Below are 20,510 nucleotides of genomic sequence, written 5' to 3' on the forward strand. Positions count from 1 at the left end.
AGCGGAGTGTTGGTCGATCCCTACCAGTTGGACTAACGAGTCGCAGGGATTCGCTGGATGCAGGCGGCTCAGGATCGTGATCTTTGGTAGTCTCTGCAGTCCACTGCAGGGCATAGGCAGGGCCCTGCAGTGGACGTCCATCGGCTGATATGTTGAGTTTTTTACATAGCTTGTATGGGGATGAACTACCAAGTTTTTATGAGTAAATCTTCTCCCAGGCAGCATTGCTACCAGTCTGAAGAGTATATAGTTGCCAGTAAAACTACCAATGCTATTCCTTTTTAAGTATGGCTTAATAATACTCTTGCTTTTATACAACTTGTAATGATTGTCAAACAAAAATATAGGAACATTTGCGATTACCCTCTGATCGAATACTACGTTATACCTACTCGTATTTATGTTGAATTTGTCAAAAAAACAGCTTTTTAATACTATGTTTAAAAGGTGTGCTAGATAGAACTCATTTTTACAACTTTGTTGTCAATTTTGTGTGACATTTATGGCTTACCTACTTTATATTGGCTAAGAGCCCAGAATACTACTGTGTGTTGAGTGTAACTAGTACAGTAACTGAATCTCTTAGATGCTTAGCATAAAGCACAACACGCCAATACTTATAATAAATGCTAATAGACTACAAGCCCTTGAACAAAAACTACATGTGAAATGAACCAACATGAATAACTCTTAGAAGGCTGTTACTATATCATAAAATAACTCTGAGCACTATGCCATCATTTCTGAGCGGTACAGGTGAGTACGCGAGTGAAGAGTAAGGCTTGCGACCCTTATTTTTCAACTCCTGCGCTGAAAATATGTACGCCGTTTACGGGTAAAGTATCTCTATATGTGTACAAAAGGAATTGCACAAATGCCGTACAGTAATAAATGACCTATTTTGCTTCTGCAGTTGTCGACGAATTAACATTTGTTCTGACTTCCGGCACCACCATTTTAGTACTGCACTAGGATTTTCGACATTAATTTTTAATCATCTTTAACACTATAACAAAGCCGTACATTAATAATAAGTCGTAATTCATCATTTGTACCTAAGAAATTCCATTCACTCGCGTACTCACCACTGTACCGCTCAGAAATTACGGCATAGTGCTTAGAGTTTTTTCTGATATAGTAACAGCCTTCTAAGCGTTATTCACGTTGGTTCATTTCGCAGGTAATTTTAGTTCAAGGGCTTGTAGTCTATAGGTATAGCAGAAATAAATAAATAAAACGTTTGGTGAAACAACACTCAACACTGGCACACGGCCTACGAGTGTGGGCAATGAAGCTGCAAATGTGTTCGAAATTATACTAGAAGTAGCGATTTCAGAAGCGTATATATATTGCAAAAGGAATCTATGCCAAACCCATTAGTTTATATTGGAGTAGCATTTGTTTCTGCCAAATGCCTGGCCTTGTACATGTAAAAAGGGGAATTATAATGTATGGATACATACCAAACATGCCAAGGACACGATACTACATCGTACCGAAACGCAAAATCGCTTGGCGGTACGTCATTGCTGGTACGGTGATAACTAGCTACGGCCGAAGCCTCCTACCTGGACCTGGACCAATTAAGAAAACCGGTCCAGCCGGGGATCGAACCCTGGATCTCCTTGTAAATCCACCGCGCAAACTACAAAGCCCGTCAAATCGCATTGCCATTATCCGTGGCCACAAAGTTTATTTATTTATTTATATATTTACAAACTTACACTAATATTACAGGTTATCCCCAATTCACTAATGTAGCCATATACAATTTAAACTTATTTTACCTAGATACTATAACAAATAGCCCACTAGGCAGCCTATGTGGGTTCACTCAAAGTACAATGAAATAAATCTGTTGTCAGCGACGATGTTGAGAGTGCGTTCTGTTACTTAGGTCTGCGTATGAAATACATTAAATAATGGCCGATAGTCATGATCATGCATTGATGAGAATTCGACATAAGAAGAAGAAGACAATAGTGATGATACGTAAACACACTAGCTTAGAAGATACTTAAATTTTACGACGATATTTAAACATGGATGCCGGCATCGATCGTAGATCGTTAGATGGGTCTCAAAGCGTCGCGGAATTGTCATTGGTTTCGCACATTGAGTACGTCATCACTCGTAACACGTTTCTCTTTATTCATGTTGTGGCTTGTGTTTTTACACTTCCAAAATAAACAAGCGCCATAATTATGGGATTAAAATGAAATAAACAGTAAATATTTTTCCACTCACAGCATGCGCTTCTTACGACCTAAGATAAGATGTGCGTGCAAGTTTTGGGTAATGACATAAAGTTCTGTGTTCTTTAGTATGGCGGGGCCCATCTAACGATTTATATCAATGGATGCCGGTATCTATTCCAACTGCGAGTTTACAAATAAGTACAACCCGAACAAATCTTCGTCATAAATTATTCATCCCAAAAGCTCATTCACCGTCAATCCTTGCTTACCGAAGCCACACTCGTACGTGCAAGTATCGTGTTCGAGTTAAGCAATCTCTTTAATACACCCATTAGTTTAAAACGGTGCCGCATTTTCTCTATACGGTCTACGTGATTGAGTTTATTGAGTGAACCAGGAACGTACATGTCACATACGTAGCATTAAACGTACCCCGGATATTACTCTTGCAAGGAAAATCGCAATATTAAATTCAACGTTAGCGTACCGTCTATGCTTTCAAATAATATACGCGATACAAAAGAAATACATTTATAGCCACAGAAAAAGAAATACAACCCTTCACGAGTTTATTTCACTTTACAAAATACAGTCAACATGAACTGAAACTCTTTTCAGAGAGACTCGTGCTCGACAGTGAGCCAAAACATGGTGAAAATCCATGTTTTGGCTCACTGTCATCAGCACGAGTCTCCTCTCAGAATGAGAGGGGTTTGGCTAAGTGTTCACCACGCTGGCCCAATGCGTACCGTTCTTCGACTTCACCGTTTGAAACACGTGATATTTAATTTCTTAAAATGCACATAACTGAAAAGTTAGAGGTGCATGCCCCGGACCGGACTCAAACCTATGCCCTCCGAAACGAAGGCAGAGGTCCTATCCACTGGGTTATCATGGCTCAATTTCTTTACAAAATGAAAAAAAAATCGGTTGTCTGTAAAGTCGTATTACTGACGATACTTGAACGTGACAACGTCATATGAAAATACTGATGGAATGGTTGCAATTTTCAAAATAATATGTTCGTTTTTCTAAAACACTGTTTCATAATCTTCATAGACCAGAATATACTTTAATTCTTGTAAAAAAAGTTGGCAATCTTAGAGCGAGGGAACGACGCATATGACGTCATCTTTCTTCGAGTGTGCAGCTGATTCCATCGAATTATAAGACGTTGTCACGTCAAAAAAAACTTTTTCGCTATATTTAATTCTTATTACTATAATTCCGTATCTTCATACATATAGACATACGTGTAATATGTAAGTAGTACCTAGTTGTTCATAAAAGCGCCAAAGATCCCTAATTATATCAAGTGAATCTGCTATGTTATACCTAACTGCCAAGAACTTCCGTTCTCGATCTACCTCTACCTGGTCCCTAAGGTCCTTCGTAACATAGTGACCCAGATATTTGTAATGGGACACCTCGAAGCTCAAACGATTGCAAGCACGCGAAGGATACTAGAGTTGTAAAGAAGTCATTTTATTTAGAATTCTGTATAATAAATTGCAGAACTGACAAGAAATTTAACGAATAAATAAAAGTTAAAAGTCTATTTTAACTTATATTTATTTGTTATTGCAATAAAATAAATGAATATTTGAAATAATATTCAAAGCTTCTGTATAAATGTTTTAGCATGTTATTTATTTAGATATAATATTATGTACATGAGAAAAATCTGTTAATAAAGTAAAGAAGTACAGTCAATTCTGAGAGTTTCTTTTGCTAACTTTCCATACCGCCAATTTTCATATTTATGTAATGAAAAAAAATACAAACAGTAATATTTTATTTGTTACACAAAGTTTAATTAACTGTCGGTCTATATTAAAGCAGAAATGTTGTGAAATGCCCGAATTACAAATACACAAGCGATCAACCGAAAGTCATTTCAATTCCAATATTGAGTGCGCGTGATGTGAAAACAGGCAAAAATAAAAACTGCACCGTTCGGAGGTCGTAATTGGTATTTCTTTTTATTACACCGCTGGTGGGTTATGTTTTTTGACCGTGACCTCGTTGATCCGGTGGCTATGAGGAGTCTAATCACGAGGTTCTGCGTTCGAGTCTGGGGTCGGACTATAACATACTGAGCTGTTAATTCTTTCAATAAATTTTCAGTAAAAATTATTAGCCATTTTTTTCTGTTCTGATGCGTCACAACACGACACGTCAGACAAATGTAAATCCGGCTTAATTCACTAACTTTGACGTATTTATAGACAAATATTTAGTATATTTGTCAATAAATACGTCAAAGTTAGTCATATAAATAAAAGGGGGTAAAAAGTTTATATCGATTTTTACGCGGACTAAGTCGCGGTCGTCTGCTAGTTGGCAATAATCGTCAAAGTAAAAAATGTAGGTTTTTTTTTTATTTTCTACAAAAAAACTCTTATTTGACTTTTCGTTCGTGCTTTATATAATATGTAATATAATATCAATGATGTTAAATACTGTTAGATGTGTTACTAGGTCATGAAAAATTAGACGCTCAAAAGAGGAAATTTCCACATCTCAATGTAGTTGTGGTCAACAACGAATTGAATTTAAACAAATAATACCTAAATATTGTCTACAATGTTTAGGAAGTGTAAAAGCTATATATACATAAATAAATAATGGAATTAAAGACAAAATTGTGCGCTTAGTTTTGTATTCGGATCCCTTTTTGCGGTGATTTTGTAGTGACGTATCCGATCTATAGTAAAAATTATCATTGTATAATATAATATCTTATAACTTTTCCCTACTTGAAGAGCGTAGAGTAGTTTCTAAGTTGCGTGAAAACAAGTTTGTAAACTTAATTCCGCTTGTTCATTTAATTATTTCCCTTTCCATTTTCTCAGTCGTTAGATATTACGTTTACTTAGTAGCAAGCCGTTGGTTCCAGCAGAAAATTCTTAAATATACGGTGCTCAAATATTTTCATCATTATCAGCCTATTTTTAGGATTCACTATAGGGTGAGGTTCCTCTTGTAGGAGAGGGGATATGGAACTTTAGGCCAATAGTCCACCACGCTGGCCCAATGCGGATTGCCAGACTTCACACTCGAAGAGAACTTTCTCAATTCTCTGGTGCACAGTTTCCTAACGATGTTTTCATTCACCGTTTGAGATACGTGATATTTAATTTCTTAAAATGTGTGCATTTTACACAACAGAAAAGTTGGAGGTGCATGTTCCTAAGCCCTCCAGAATCGGAGGCAGACGTCATATCCATTAGGCTATCACGGCTCATTTACGACTTTCGACTACGATTTTCACGACAGTTAAATATTTACAGTCATTTTATTTGTGGCGTATGTCTACATTTTAAGGTTTAATAAAACGAGCTGAAATGAGCTCGAAAGTTGCGCTAATTACATACCTTTTGTTACAATGAACGTGTAGAGATAATTAGCAGAGAAAATTCCACATTTAAACTAACAATAAACGTTACTAATTACGGGAGTGTGCCTTATTCACAGACGATTTTTAACTTACTCAGTAATCTGAGCACAATCTCGGAGGATTTGGCTTTGTTAATTTCCCCGAGGGTGAAATTTAACCGGATGCCTCTCACAGCCGTTTTCACTACACTATCTATCTGTAATACTCATTTATTATTTAACTAGCGAACGCCCGCGACTTCATCCCTAAGACCTCTTTAATTCAGCCCTTACAGTAGTATCGCTGTAAAAATGAAGTAACTTCTCCCGTTTTCCCAACATTTCCCTTCATTGTTCTGCTCCTATTGATCGTAGCGTGATGAAAAGTATACTATAACCTGCCCAGGAGTATGAAACATAGTTGTACTAAGTTTCGTTAAAATCCATCGAGGAGTTTCTGTTTATATAACGAACATACAGACAGACAAAAATTTTACTAATTGCATTTTTGGCATCAGTATCGATCACCCGCTGATAGTTATTTTGAAAATATATTTCATGTACAGAATTGACCTCTGTACAGATTTATCATAAATATATTCTAATATGATCTTATTTTTAATTGTCCCGGAGGGGAGTTAGAAATAGATGCGTTTTTTTTTGTAAGAAATAAATAAATAATAAAAAAGTTTTGAACAAAAATCTTTTTGTTTGTACAAAACATAGTGAACTTTAAATAATAATTGTATACATATAATAATACATATATACTTAAACTAAATACGGGTTAGTAAAGATAAAGAAGTAACTCCTCTTCCGGTACATCCTTGCGTATTCTCGAGAAGTTCTCTAGCAGCGCCTCGGTCGGTCGGTTGTATGATGTCTATTTACTTTATGTTTACGAAATTCTCGAGTATACCCGCGAATTCGCGCGCTCCTCACGCAATGAGGTGAAATTGTCGTTGTCTTTACATTCCATTCCATTCCGTGGCAGTATTTACACTGCTGCGGAATGAAATACAATCTTTTCTTGATATTATGTTAAAGACGAATATACATAATATATAAGTACAAAGTACAGTATTTAACAAAAGTTAGGTTATACACAGAATAACAGATTATTTATAGAAATTTTACAATCCATAATCAAAACTCTAGCAATACCACCAGTGTTCAACAATTTCTATATAGCAACTGGATGAGTCTATAGTTTGACGTCTTCATTACAGTACAGAATCCCATTGTACGAGTACATTCCATTCCTCCGAGCTTTATGCTCCGTCTACCATATTTTATTAGTTTTCCTTTATGTTCCTGTTGTATAACAGTTATTATACGAGTAGTTACTGCTATGGCTATAACCAGTTTGTGTGCCCGCGTCTTGATAAACCGTAAAGCCAGCCAGCATGTTTATTATAATACTAGCGGATGTTGGCGACTTCTTCCGCTTTGAACCTTTCGTTATAAACTACGAGCCCTTGAACAAAAATTACCTGTGAAATGTTCCAACGTGAATAACCCTAATAAGGCTGCTAATGGACACTACGCCGTCATTTCTGAGCGGTACAGTGGTGAGCACGCGAGTGAATGGAATTTCTCAGGCACAAATGATGAATTACGACTAATTATAATAAGCATGAAATTCCTTTTGTACACATATACAGATACTTTACCCGAAAACGCCGTACATTTTTCTAGCGCAGGAGTCAAAATATAAGGGTCGCAAGCCTTACTCTTCACTCGCGTACTCACTACGTACGCTCAGAATTCACATGTAATTTTTGTTCAAGGGCTTGTAGTTTATTACGTGTGATCTGTCAATCGAACTTTTTTTTTTAAATTTAAACTTCAGAGTTAATTCGGAACTGCGTGGCATTACATCGTGCTAACTGCCTCTAAATTATTTATATTTTCTTTATCTCTTCCTTTTCCCTTTCTTCCCTTCTCATCATTATATTCCGGAGCATTCGTCCGTATAGCTGTCACTCGCCTTCGCTGGCCAGCATACGTGCAATCAGGCTGCCGGAGTCCACTTGGCCATACTCTCCCTGTGCCGCCCTTCTCAGGTCAATCGATCTGTCAAAAGAGATGTAATAACCCAGTGGATGACCTTTGCCTTTGATTTGGAGGACGTAGGTTCTAATCTGGCATGCATCTCCAACTTTTCAGTTATGTAAATTTTAAGAAATTTAACATGTGTCTCAAACGGTAAAGGAAGAACATCGTGAAGAAACCTGCATACCTAAAAATTTACTTATTTCTCTACGCGTGTTAAGTCTGTCAATCTGCATTGTTAAAAGTGATAACTGAAATATTTTGGCCTACCTCGTTTGTCTAATTAGTTGGCTTATTCGATTTGGGGTCAAGAAAATCACGCATAAAAGAAAAAGATTTCAGATAACTTAACGACAATTTTATGTGTTTGTTAATCAATCATGGCATGGATGAACTTTGGCACAGCATATCTATAGATTATAGGTATAATATGATACTTTTATCTTGATATTCCTACAATGGGATTGATTCACGCGTGTGAAACCGCAGGGAGTAGTTAGTACCTATCTCATCATCATCATTATCAACCCATATTCGCTCACTGCTGAGCTCGAGTCTCCTCTCAGAATGAGAGGGGTTAGGCCAATAGTCCACCACGCTGGCCCAATGCGGATTGGCAGAAATAGGAAAATTCTCTGGTGTGCAGGTTTCCTTACGAAGTTTTCCTTCACCGTTTGAGACACGTGATATTTAATTTCTTAAAATACACACAACTGAAAAGTTTGAGGTGCCTGCCCCGGACCGTATTCGAACCTACGCCCTCCAGAATCAGAGGCAGAGGTCATTTACACTGGGCTATCACGGCTCTCAGTACCTATCTATCTATATGATAAAAATTCCAGTTTGAAATTTAGTTTTTTTTTTTTTTATTCTTTACAAGTTAGCCCTTGACTACAATCTCACCTGATGGTAAGTGATGATGCAGTCTGAGATGGAAGCGGGCTAACTTGTTAGGAGGAGGATGAAAATCCGGGGACAGACTGCGTGGGTGTGAAATCGTACGTGCGGGGAAGTGACGCACGTCAGTTGTGGGTTTTTCATTCATCGCTACACGCTCTCCGCCTCGCGCGCAACATCAGGAGTGTTACGAATGAAGTTGTCAAGTTATAGTGCCGTATCTAACAGTATAATTGATTGGATCACTACATTGTGCAAGATTAATTGAATAATTCATGATATTATTGGGCAAAATATTGGTTGTCGATAATCCTGTCTGTATAAAAATGGAGAGGAGAACTCAATGTCGAATATCTCCTATATCATTGTTTATTTTGGGCAAAGGGATATTATTAATCTCACAGTAATGACGTGTTCGAATCCTTACATGCTGGCGGAAAGCCAGCGGATCAATCAAAGTCGAATGTATCGGGCTTATAAATTAAAAAAGTAACAAAATAATGGATTTTCAATACAGTTATTTATCTATGTGTTAATGGGTAGGTAGGTGTTATTTATTTTTTATATTCTCTACAAGTTAGCCCTTGACTACAATCTCACCAGATGGTAAGTGATGCAATCTAAGATGGAAGAGGGCTAACTTGTTAGGAGGAGGATGAAAATCCACACCATTTCGGTTTCTACACGACATCGTACCGGAACGCTAAATCGCTTGGCGGTACGTCTTTGTCAGTAGGGTGTTAACTAGCCACGGCCGAAGCCTCCCACCAGCCAGACCTGGACCACTTAAGAAAATCTCAATCGGCCCAGCCGGGGACCGAACCCAGGACCTCCGCCTTATAAATCCACCGCGCATACCACTGCGCCACGGAGGCCGACAAATGTTCCTGACAAAAGCAAGCTAACACCTTTGAATGTATAGATAACATGCCTATACACATACAGTATACATTTCAAATGCTTGGCATATAATATTTGTATCACATAAGCCTTATTTATGACGAAAATTTTTGTGGATTAGAAATGGGTATATTGGAATACAGAATATTTTGTAACCAAGGAATGAAAAAAGAAATATTCGTGCTTGATAGACCACATTTTGAAATTAGATAAGCCTGAATTCACGTGAGGAAAATCGCTTTTTATGGTAACTATATAATTCTTAGGTACTCCTAATAAGGAATAATCCATAACCATTTGTAGTAATATTCCACTCACAAATATTCGTACCTGACAACAGCAAGTTGAGGCTAAATAATACTTTTTAAAATATAAGTATCGATAGCTTTATGTTTATCAGTAATATGTACAGTATGTACATCATAAACGACTAAACGGAACTAACTAATACTCTGGAATAGTACATAATACTTTTATCCCGATATTACCGAGGGAACAGGACCTACGAACCTGCACAGTTAGTAGATAATACATGACTGAGTAGTGTAAGGGGGAGGCTTGTACTAGTCAGTCTCCCCAACTGCCAACCTTACCTGCTCTTGGTGCAGATGGACCGACAAGGCTCTGGTGACCGATGGATGGCGGTATATCCATTCCCACAGGCTAGATTAATAAATGCCTCAGGCCAGTGTCGCGAGTAATCTAGCGCTGACAAACCCGTATGCCCAGCGTGGTCAGTACTGGGCAACACTTTGTGATGGTCCGTACAAACATAACACAGCCCCTAGTCCCCGGCAGCTCCGCTATTCCTAGCTCTGGCAGCGGTTACGGTAACGGCGGGGCAAGGGGTGTTAAGAATCTCCGGCAAAGTACCAAGTGAACTCAAAGTGATCAAGCGAGTCGCAAGGATTTGCTGGATGCATGCGGCTCTGTCCCTACAAAAGGCCTACGCCCTGCAGTGGACGTCCATCGGCTGATATGATGATGATGATGACGATGACATGATTCAGAGCTAACTTGTGCTTGTGAAAGGCATCTAAACTAATATTTTCAAGAGTCATCTTGAAAATATTACTTTAGTTGCCTTTTAGATTTCATTTTACGTTTGTTACGTATGTATAGGTTCTGAAACTATTCGACCGATTTTAAAAAGTCTTTCATCAATGGACAATTACATTATCAGCGAGTGACAAAGGCTATATTGTATCCCCATGTTCCTACGGGAATAGGAACTACGCGGGTGAAACTCCGGTATGCTAGTCGCATACCTATAATCTTATTTATTATCGAAACTAATTAAGCTTCGGAGGAAATGCAGCCACCTAGCAGTGCTAATAACAACATTCCCAGCGTTTATTTGCATACTAAGAGCCATGAGCCAGTGAGTATTTTAATTAACATGAAAACAACATTTACCCAAGAAACGTAGAGAAATTATTGAGCAAGAGTGTAACATAACTAACGTAAATGAGGGTTCCAAAAGTAATACTAAAAAAAAACGTTTTACAGTTAACCAATATTATCAGAAATTAGCTATAAGTAAAAAGTAATGCTCCTGCGGTTGGATGCCCCTTTCCTGAACTTATTTTTAGATATTATGTTTATTTTCTGACTAAATCGGCGTGCCTAATGTAGTATTTCTGCTAAATTGCTTTCTGATAGAAAAGATAGACATAGCGAAACTATAAGTTGACTATATGTTGACTATTTAACCCTAAAAAAATAAACTCTTGGCTTTCGTTACGACAATATACAGTATGCAACACAAGGCATTGTTTATAATCTGTAACATTCTGTATAACAATAACATTGAAATTATTTGTATTACCTTTAAGAAGGCGAATACGATTGCTTTTAAGCATCTTTGTCGTTTCCGTTGAGCCTATTATCTCTTTCATTGTTGGAAAACAGACGCGTTAGTTTAAACTATATGGCAGCAAATGATAATTTTGTACCATAGATCGGTTATTACGTCCCTACAAAATCACCGCAAAAAGTGATCCGAATAAAAGGCTACAACACTGAGCGCACACATGCACAATTTTGCTCTTAATTCCATTATATATTTATGAATATATAGTTTTTCCACTTCCTGAATACACAACTCATCATTGTAGACGATATTTAGGTGTTATTTGTTTAAATAACGTTCGTTGTTGACCACAACTAACATTGAGTTGACTATAAATTTCCTCTTTTGAGCGCCTCATTTTTCTTGCGCTAGTCACACATCTAACAGTGTTTAATATCATTGATGGCAGCATATTGTTTGACTACGAAGCACTAAAAACGTATTTTGAATAAACAAAAACGTATTTTCTTTAAGGTGTCTATTTGTTGGATAATGATTATTTTTTTGATTATTATTGTCTCTCATTTATTTATTATTATTGTCTCTCATTTATTTAGAGAGATTATTTTTTTGATTATATTATTACCTTTGTTACCATCATAATTATCAAATTATATTCCGCTCACTGTTGAGTCTCATATTAGAATGAGAGGGGATAGGCTAATAGACCACCACACTGGCCTAATGATTAGCTGACTTCACATACTTGGAGAATTAAGAAATTTCTTAGGTATGCAGGATTCCTCAACACGTTTTTCCTTCATCGTTTGAGACACGTGATATTTAATTTATTAAAATGCACATAGCCAAGTAGTTTTTGACTTTGCCTGCCTCTACCATACCAAATTAACTTTGTAACGATAACTATTCTGCTCAACTCCGGGCTGAGAGTAAGAAATTCCTGGAAAAAGAACCTCAATATTTTGTAGCTTCACCACGGCCTTGAACCTAAAACTTCATGAAACAAAAGCCTCACAATACACCTCATAAGGACAAACAAGGTAGTTTGACAATATAGAAAAAACTACAAAGATATTTCGATTGAGCAAATTCCGGGATAAATATATCATGTAGCGAAGCCGTAATCTTGCAATGGATAATATACGGCAGCTGTGATATCCTATCTGTCTTCCCAATGGCAGACACATTGTTTATAGCTTCAGTTACTTATGGCGTACCTAAACATTAATTCAATAGCATTATATATTGCGATTCGAACTAAGACTAGCGTTTTATAATTACGTTCTGTGGTCCAAACAGTATACTATTTTTATGTGGGAAACACGGGTATCTGGAGAAAACCTGGAGTAAAATACGAGTTTATAGCTTTATTTTTATCATTTACTAGCGGACGCCCGCGACTTCAGTTTTTCACAAATCCCCCATGATTTTTTCCGGGATGAAAAGTTAAACGGAACGGAGACGGGGGAAAAGCCTATGTGTTAATCCAGAGTAAAATCTATTTCAAAATTTCAGCCAAATCGCTTCAGTAGCCGCTGCACAAAGGAGGAACAAACATACACACTTACAAACCAACTTTCGCATTAATATATATATATATAGAATTTCACGTGGACGTCGGAAGTTGCTGACGTACTTATGTACGAGTAAAAGGTATACACATGTAAAACTAGCTGACGCCACGCGGTTTCGTGGTTCTCGTTCCCGTAGGAATACGGGGATAATATATAGCCTATAGCCTTCCTCGATAAATAGGCTATCTAACACTGAAAGAATTTTTCAAATTGGACCAGTAGTTTCTGAGATTAACGCGTTCAATCAAACGAACAAACAAAACAATAAAGTCCGCTGTGTACACAGTGGTTTTTGTGGTTTCTTTTTTACAATATACACAAAATGCGTTGAAAATTTTGTCCAAAGTTCGGTGAGTAATTAGGAATGTGTTTTTTTAATAAAAAAATATTCGTATTCAAAAGTATGTCGTAACTTTAATATTAAATGTTAATAGGATTAGAACGGACGTAAGATAGTGTAGAACAGAGCGTTACTTAGTTTATGTCTTAAATGTTGGGTCACAAAGTTGAGGGTCTAATTGGCCTCGAGAGGCGTTACTTTACTGAGATAAGGTCCGTCTTATAAATATTTGATTCGGGCTTGATTGGCCTCACGGTGTTTGTTCGCTGGGTTACTTTATGCGGACAGTTGTTTGTGTAATATTATATCAACGTCATTTCAACCGGTGAACTAGAGACTCAGTTGGCCGTTTATCGCAGACATACTAGTTTATTTTTTTGTAACGTGGGGCAACCTTTATGGATATCTTCTCGCCACGGGGAGGCAAGAAGGTTAAGTCGGACTTCAACCAGCTAAAACCCACGGTGTTCTGACTCACCGCATGATGACTGAGCCACGGGAACATTTCATAAACTACCGCAACCCACTCAGCAAATTTTTTTTCTAACTAACCTAACCTAACTATTTTAATAAAACTAAAAGCTTAGCGTTATTTGTTTTATAAAAAATAGTTTTAATTTCTAAGCAGTTTTTTTTACTGTTTCATAATTAATAGTTATACAACTCGACAGCCACAATGTCCTACAAATTGCGTGGTACATTGTCTCATTCCGACCGCGACGCCCAAAATTCAGTGTAAATGAAAAAAATTAGTTTTAAAATAAGAGTATAGATAATAAAATGGTTTCTTCACGCTTTTTATGACATTTTTACAGGAATAATACATACCATAACAAAAGCTATGAAACCATTTATTGAAATCGGGCTCAGTAAAAAATGCCATCCTAAAAAAATATGGGTGCTCGTCCGGACTAGGTACTACCGCCATGAAAAGCAGAAAGAAACAAGTCAGCAATCGGCATTGTAGTGTTCTGAAATATATGGTTGCTGGTAAACAGGCATGAGGAATTTGTCATCGTATATTGCTAGGTATTGTTCTGTTATAGGATCGTTTTATAATGGATGTAATGGATTTCCACTTGACATAAAGTGGGCCATGTAACTGCTTTAAATATAATATTATTAATGCGTGGAACAAAAAACGTGGAATTTCTTTTATAATACCATTATTACAGAAACTCCACTTTAGGCTGGCTATCCACCAGAGCGGAGCGAGTAAACGTGGCAGAGAAATGGACTAATTCGGGGTGGAGTTGCGTAATGTGCCTGTCCACCAGAGAGGAGCGAGGCTGCGGAGCAAAGTGAGAAAGTAATGCGGAGCCGAGTTGCAGACGTGATTTCCCGCTACGCTTCCAGCGCCGCTTACCGGTTTTATATGAATTTTTAAACTAGTTCACAAGTCCCTGTCCACTTTAGAGGAACGGAGATTTTGTGCAATCCTCTTGGTTAATATTTCTCCGTTTCTCGGCTCTGCTGCCTTGGTCCGCTTCGGTGGACTGGCAGCCTGAAGAAGTTGCGGACAACTGCTACAACAAAACAAAAATAATCAAGGAACAAACGATATAAAAATAAATTATTATATAAAGTCTGAAAACAGAATAACGTTTTCAATGTTTTTACCATGTGCACGTCTGCTCGCGGTAAAAACATTTTCAGCGTTAAACGTTATCTCATTTTATGATAAGCTTTAAGCTTACGTATAAAATTACAGCCTTGTATTGTATTTATTCGTCATTTTATATACTTATACTCGTAGTACGTACTCGTATATTACGTATAAGACATGTAGGAATATAAGTTTTTATAATTCCATGATTGAATGTGGTAATTTTTTACTGAAGAAAGTAATTCTAAACATTTACAATTTTCAATTATTATATGAGTATAAGTCTAGACTAGATATTTAATCTTTGTGAAATGTGATATATGGCTGTTCTCTCAAACTCACTGACTTTTTGTTTTTATTGTCATATTATAGTCTCTTTAAATCACTTAATATTTTGGTCACAATATCAAAGAACTTGTATATTGTTTTTTCATTCAAAATTTAATAATGAAAAATTATACCCGTAATTGGTACATTTTAGTATTATGTTTTACAGCTTATATATATTAATTATTAAAGTAAGTAAATACAATACCAAACCAGTTAATTTTCATATAAAGGAACTTGAAAATTATAAACCATTATAGAGTTTAATTAAGAAACTGTGTCTTCATGAAAGTCCGATCCAAATTCGTGTAAATTGTAAAACTCGGACAGAATTCGGTAATGGCTTATGAAGTACTCCAATTTTTAAATTGATGTCACGGATGACGCAGAGAAATCGGATGATAAAAGTCGGATCCAGTTAATTAAATAGCAAACAGATTACAGATCAAATAGCAAACAATAATGAATATATTAAAGCTATTAGTAAGCTACTTAGTTCTATGACTACTTCGAAACGTATTCCCAGGGACTCGAATCGCTTTAAGAACGTTTAATTAAACTTAAATGCCGTATGCCGATAAAATCGACTCACTGATATAGGCGCTACCAATGACAATTTATACTATAGACAAGTTACGTCCCTACAAAATCACCGCAAAAAGTAAGAATTTAGCTACACCACTGAGCCGCACAGATGCACAATTTTGTCTTTAATTCCATTATATGTATATTTGTGTATATATAGTGTTTACATTTTCTGAACACACAAATCGATATTGTATATGATATTTAGGTATTATTTGTTTAAATAACGTTCGTTGTTTAATAGGCGACTGAATGAAATTAAGTCAATTTTCCACATTTGTCCGCCTCAGTTTTGATGCGCTAGTCCCCCACCACATCTTTAGTATAAAATATCATTGGGCGATACGCCGAAACATGCTTAATTCCAAACATACATTCTCCACATAAAACTACTGAAAAACTCTTAACGTATCCCTTTCTTAACACGTTCGCTGGTGTTCGCTGGTTCGTGGTGGTGTTCGCTAACGAGGTCCATCGACCTCCTAACTGTTGAATACGCTAGACGTACGAGGTCAATTGACCTCGTACCGCAGCAAATGTGTTAACTTAACCCTTTCTTCGTTGTAGTCGGATAAAAATAATAAAATAAAATCGACTGACATTATCATGGAGTCGAAGTAACGATAGCATCAGTCTCTGTCGCCAAGAGTTTATTTATCTGGAACAGTTCCTTCGATTCGAGAGATAAGTTTATTTCGCATCCGATCTGTTTGCTCGTCAGCACATGGCCCAGAAGGCCGGCGTTTCTAGGGCACCCTTTTATTTTTATCTGCTACATGTAGCACGTTATCTATAAACTGATTATGAAGCTCGGGAACGGGAAGCATGGGAATTCTCGGATTCATTAATTAATTTGTACCCTGTATACGAGTAGCGTATTTTATCTTTCTTTACCGTCTTCAAAAAACGAATTTAGATACCTACTTTTATGTCATTAATAATTGTTTGTTGAGAATTTTTACATTTTTCTTTTATTGTTCGAAAAAATGGTAGTTTCATTTTTACTGAACTTTCAAAAGTCAGGTAACAACGGACAGGTTTACGGACTTTCAAAAGACATAAAAGGTATAACATAAGTGTAATCACCATAGTACATTAAAAATGGAATACATTACAAAAGTGCATTAAAAATGGAAAAATAAAAAGAATTATTACGACTTCTAACACAAAAAATCTTTTTAACAAAAAAATTTCAAAAATAAACTTCAAAATCACAATAATAAACTAAAAAGCGAAAAATAACATCATATGTGTTACCTTCTGATCACTTTGAAGGCGGTGCCAAGCCAGTTTTAATTAAAGCCGTTTCTGAAAGAACCACGGGAAAGAACTGTCTTTGAATCCTAACACTTTATGATTTAATCGGCTGTGTTCACTGTGTTGGCACCGCCTTCAAAGCCTTATGAGGTAAAAAACATTAAAAAAATACGGTCGGTTAAAAATAAAAAAAAAAAATATTTGAAATCTACTGATTTATATAAAGGTTAATCCTCCTGATCATAATATTATATAATGCTTTGGCACACATTATTAAAAGAACAGAAAATAACTAGTACAAAGAAAAAATAGAGAAACACGCAAGCGAAGTCGTGGGCAATAGCTAGTATTATTATATATTCACTTTTAATGAGGCAAATATGCTGATGGCGTTACTGGAGGCGTATAAATAAAGGAAGATAAGGAAGCTTTAATTAAAATATCTTTGATATATTATCGTGTTATAGAAATCGGCTGCCTCGTTGGTAATGTTGGTTGGCTTATGCTTTGGACCATCGTGGTCTGGGTTCGAGTCCTGGATTTGTGTTTTTTTTTCTATAGTTACCTGCCTACCTAATACCTAGAAAAAAATCACCATCGTAAGGTTGCCCTGTATTCAAAAATCTGTGGCGTTTATATGGAGTCTCTTAATTACACTGGCAACTATACCCTTTAGACAAGAACAAGCATAAATAAACGTCTTTGACAGCCTTCGTGGAGCAGTGGTATGCGCGATGGATTTACGAAACGGAGGTCCTGGCTTCGATCCCTGGCTGGGCCAAGTGAGGTTTTCTTAATTGGTCCAGGTCTGCTGGTGGGAGGCTTTGGCCGTGGGTGTGGATTTTCATCTTCTCCCTAACAAGTAAAGAATAAAAAAATAAAACTAATTTAAGGAGGTGCCAGGCCAGTGGCGAATTAATTTAAGCCGCGTTTAAAAAAAACTTACGCGTCGGATTGAGAACCTCCTACTTTTTTTAAAGTCGGTTAAAAAGCAAAATAAATAAAACTGTTGCTTTATAATAAAATGATTGCTTTAAAAGATTTTTTAACAAACCTGCTCTTGGTTATTTCGCCATACAAGTACGTTATACAAAGAAAGTCACTACACTGTGTAAAGCTACAAACAACATTTGTTTGAAGCTGCAAACACTTTGAGAAAGTCAATTACGGCAAGTTTTAGTTGTTTGCGGAAGTCAGGGCACATCGTGTTGATAATAAACTACATATATTACACTATTCTGTGTAAGAATGATCCAGAATGAGTTTTTACAAGCAGCGTAGTGAAGCCGGTGAAACCCATAACAAAACAAATGTCACTCATCTGCTTGACATCCGATATACAAACTTTTGTCATAATTTGTATTTCAAAATTTAACATTAACAACAATTACATAAATTAATATACCAATAATCTATCTTATTTCTTTAGTTTTTGTGGACAGTTTTTGAAATATTTAAGAACACAAGACGTAATTTTTTCATGAATTTATTGAATATTACTGATGCGACGCTTTGTGTCGTACTGACTCGAGATGTATTCGTTTTTGAATTTTGTATATGGAACGGCTACGACATCGTCGTGTTCCGTTCGCGCTATCTGCCTATTATTCTTAATCTGTGATATATTCAATAATTATTAGAACTAAGACAACAGTCATTACATCGAAATAATCGGCTTAGAAATGCAATTATAAACCGGGAAAGCTGCATTTTGGATTTGACTTGGGAGGAGCTTACATTTACACTTTTATGTACATTTCCCGCCATCTTGATAAAAGGGTTGGATTCAGTTTTTTTACAATAACTCGATTCTCCGCTGAGATATGAAAATTAATACTTTTTTGTTGCTCTTTGAACACTCAATTAAGGTTCTTTACTGATCGTTCATCGTTACTGAGATATCAATCGAAAAGGAACAAAAATAATTTCATCAAATTTTTGCTTTTTGCTTCCAGGGGAACCATTCATTATTCACTTGATATTCGGTAGAATAACATTCGGTTATTCTTGCCCATTTTCACCCCCCAGAACTTTTAAACGGCTCAACCGATTTTCATCAAACATGTCTAAGAGCACATAAGTCACCATTCATAAAAAAAAACTAAATTGAAATCGCTTCAGCCGTTTAGGAGCTATGATGCCACAGACAGACTGACAGACAGACATACACGTCAAACTTATAACACCCCTTTTTTGCGTCGAGGATTAAAAAACGTATTCATTCATGCAATTCGCTTGTAAACTATTTAGACCATCTCGTCCGAATGTTTCACAAATTAGCAATTCCTAAACACTGTGGTTTGTGATTAACTAGTCTTTGTTAACCACAAATATACCTAGTACTATCGTTGCTCTCCGCTAGATAACCTGCGGTTTCAGTAAATATTTATCTCGTATTTAAATTCTCTGGTAAATTAACTGACACATTTGATAGCTATTCTTGTATTAATGGCCTTAATGACCTATTTTGGCTTGTCCACGGCTTTACTTGGATTTATAGCATGGAATGGATAACTATTTTGCCTCTGAATATATAATAAAAATAGCCAAAACCTGCCAAGTTAGCCTAATATCAGTTTATGTTGCATCAAAATCAGTCAATTAGCTTGAGTGATGCTTCAATAAATGGGCATACATATACACAATAATAGTTGTTTTGTCTTGTATTGTGTACAACATTACTTACTTCATAAACAATATTTAACATAAATACATACATTTAGCAGACTCAGAAGTGGATTACAAAAATAAAAAAACCAATGTCGATTTCAGAATATTTGTCAGGGCAACTTAATTAACAAATCAAACTGTAACCAAAATAAGACCCTAGAATGGAAGAGAATGAGTGGAGTCAGGGACTTGTGACCGTTGTGTGTAGTTTTCAGAATGTCCTTGACTAACATTCCCCTTTTCCACTCAAGTCACTCTCCCCGCCTATCCCATAACAACCCATAAAGGATTGATTATACAACAAGAAATGTGGACGGCTCGAACGCCACGAGAATACTGAAGCCGACCGTATGAAGAGTGCCTTATACTCCCGCCAACCGATCGCTACCCCTGTCTAACTCCCTATTCTTTGCAAAAACAAATCACTTTTATAAATTAAAAGTACTCGTATTTGTATATTAGACTAGCGGACACGCGCGACTCCATTCACGAGAAATCCTGTTCCTGTTTTTGTTTTTCTCTGTCCATTGTATCTTAATCTGTAGCATTCATCAAAATCGGTTCAACGGCTTAGCTGTAAAAGAGTAATAGACAAATCCAAATTACTTTCGCAATGAGATTCGCTATGGTTTGGTGCTACAAGCTTTTCCTTTCAAGAAACAATGTAAAGTTTAATAATAGATGTAGTCTTGTTGGGGCACACTTGTAATGCTAATTAAGCACCAATATTAAATCATTGGAATTCTAAAAGCAACTAATTTGAATTTCAGTGGCTGCAATAAGTACGAAGTTTTCAAACGACTGCCTGATTGCGGTTTTAGTTAACTGTTTATGAATTTCTTGCAGTCAGTGCCATATTTACGATAAGGTTACTTCCTTCGTTTACACGGAGTAAAGAATAATAATTATA

This window comes from Bicyclus anynana, chromosome 11, assembly GCF_947172395.1.
Source record: "Bicyclus anynana chromosome 11, ilBicAnyn1.1, whole genome shotgun sequence".
Classification (NCBI taxonomy): domain Eukaryota; kingdom Metazoa; phylum Arthropoda; class Insecta; order Lepidoptera; family Nymphalidae; genus Bicyclus; species Bicyclus anynana.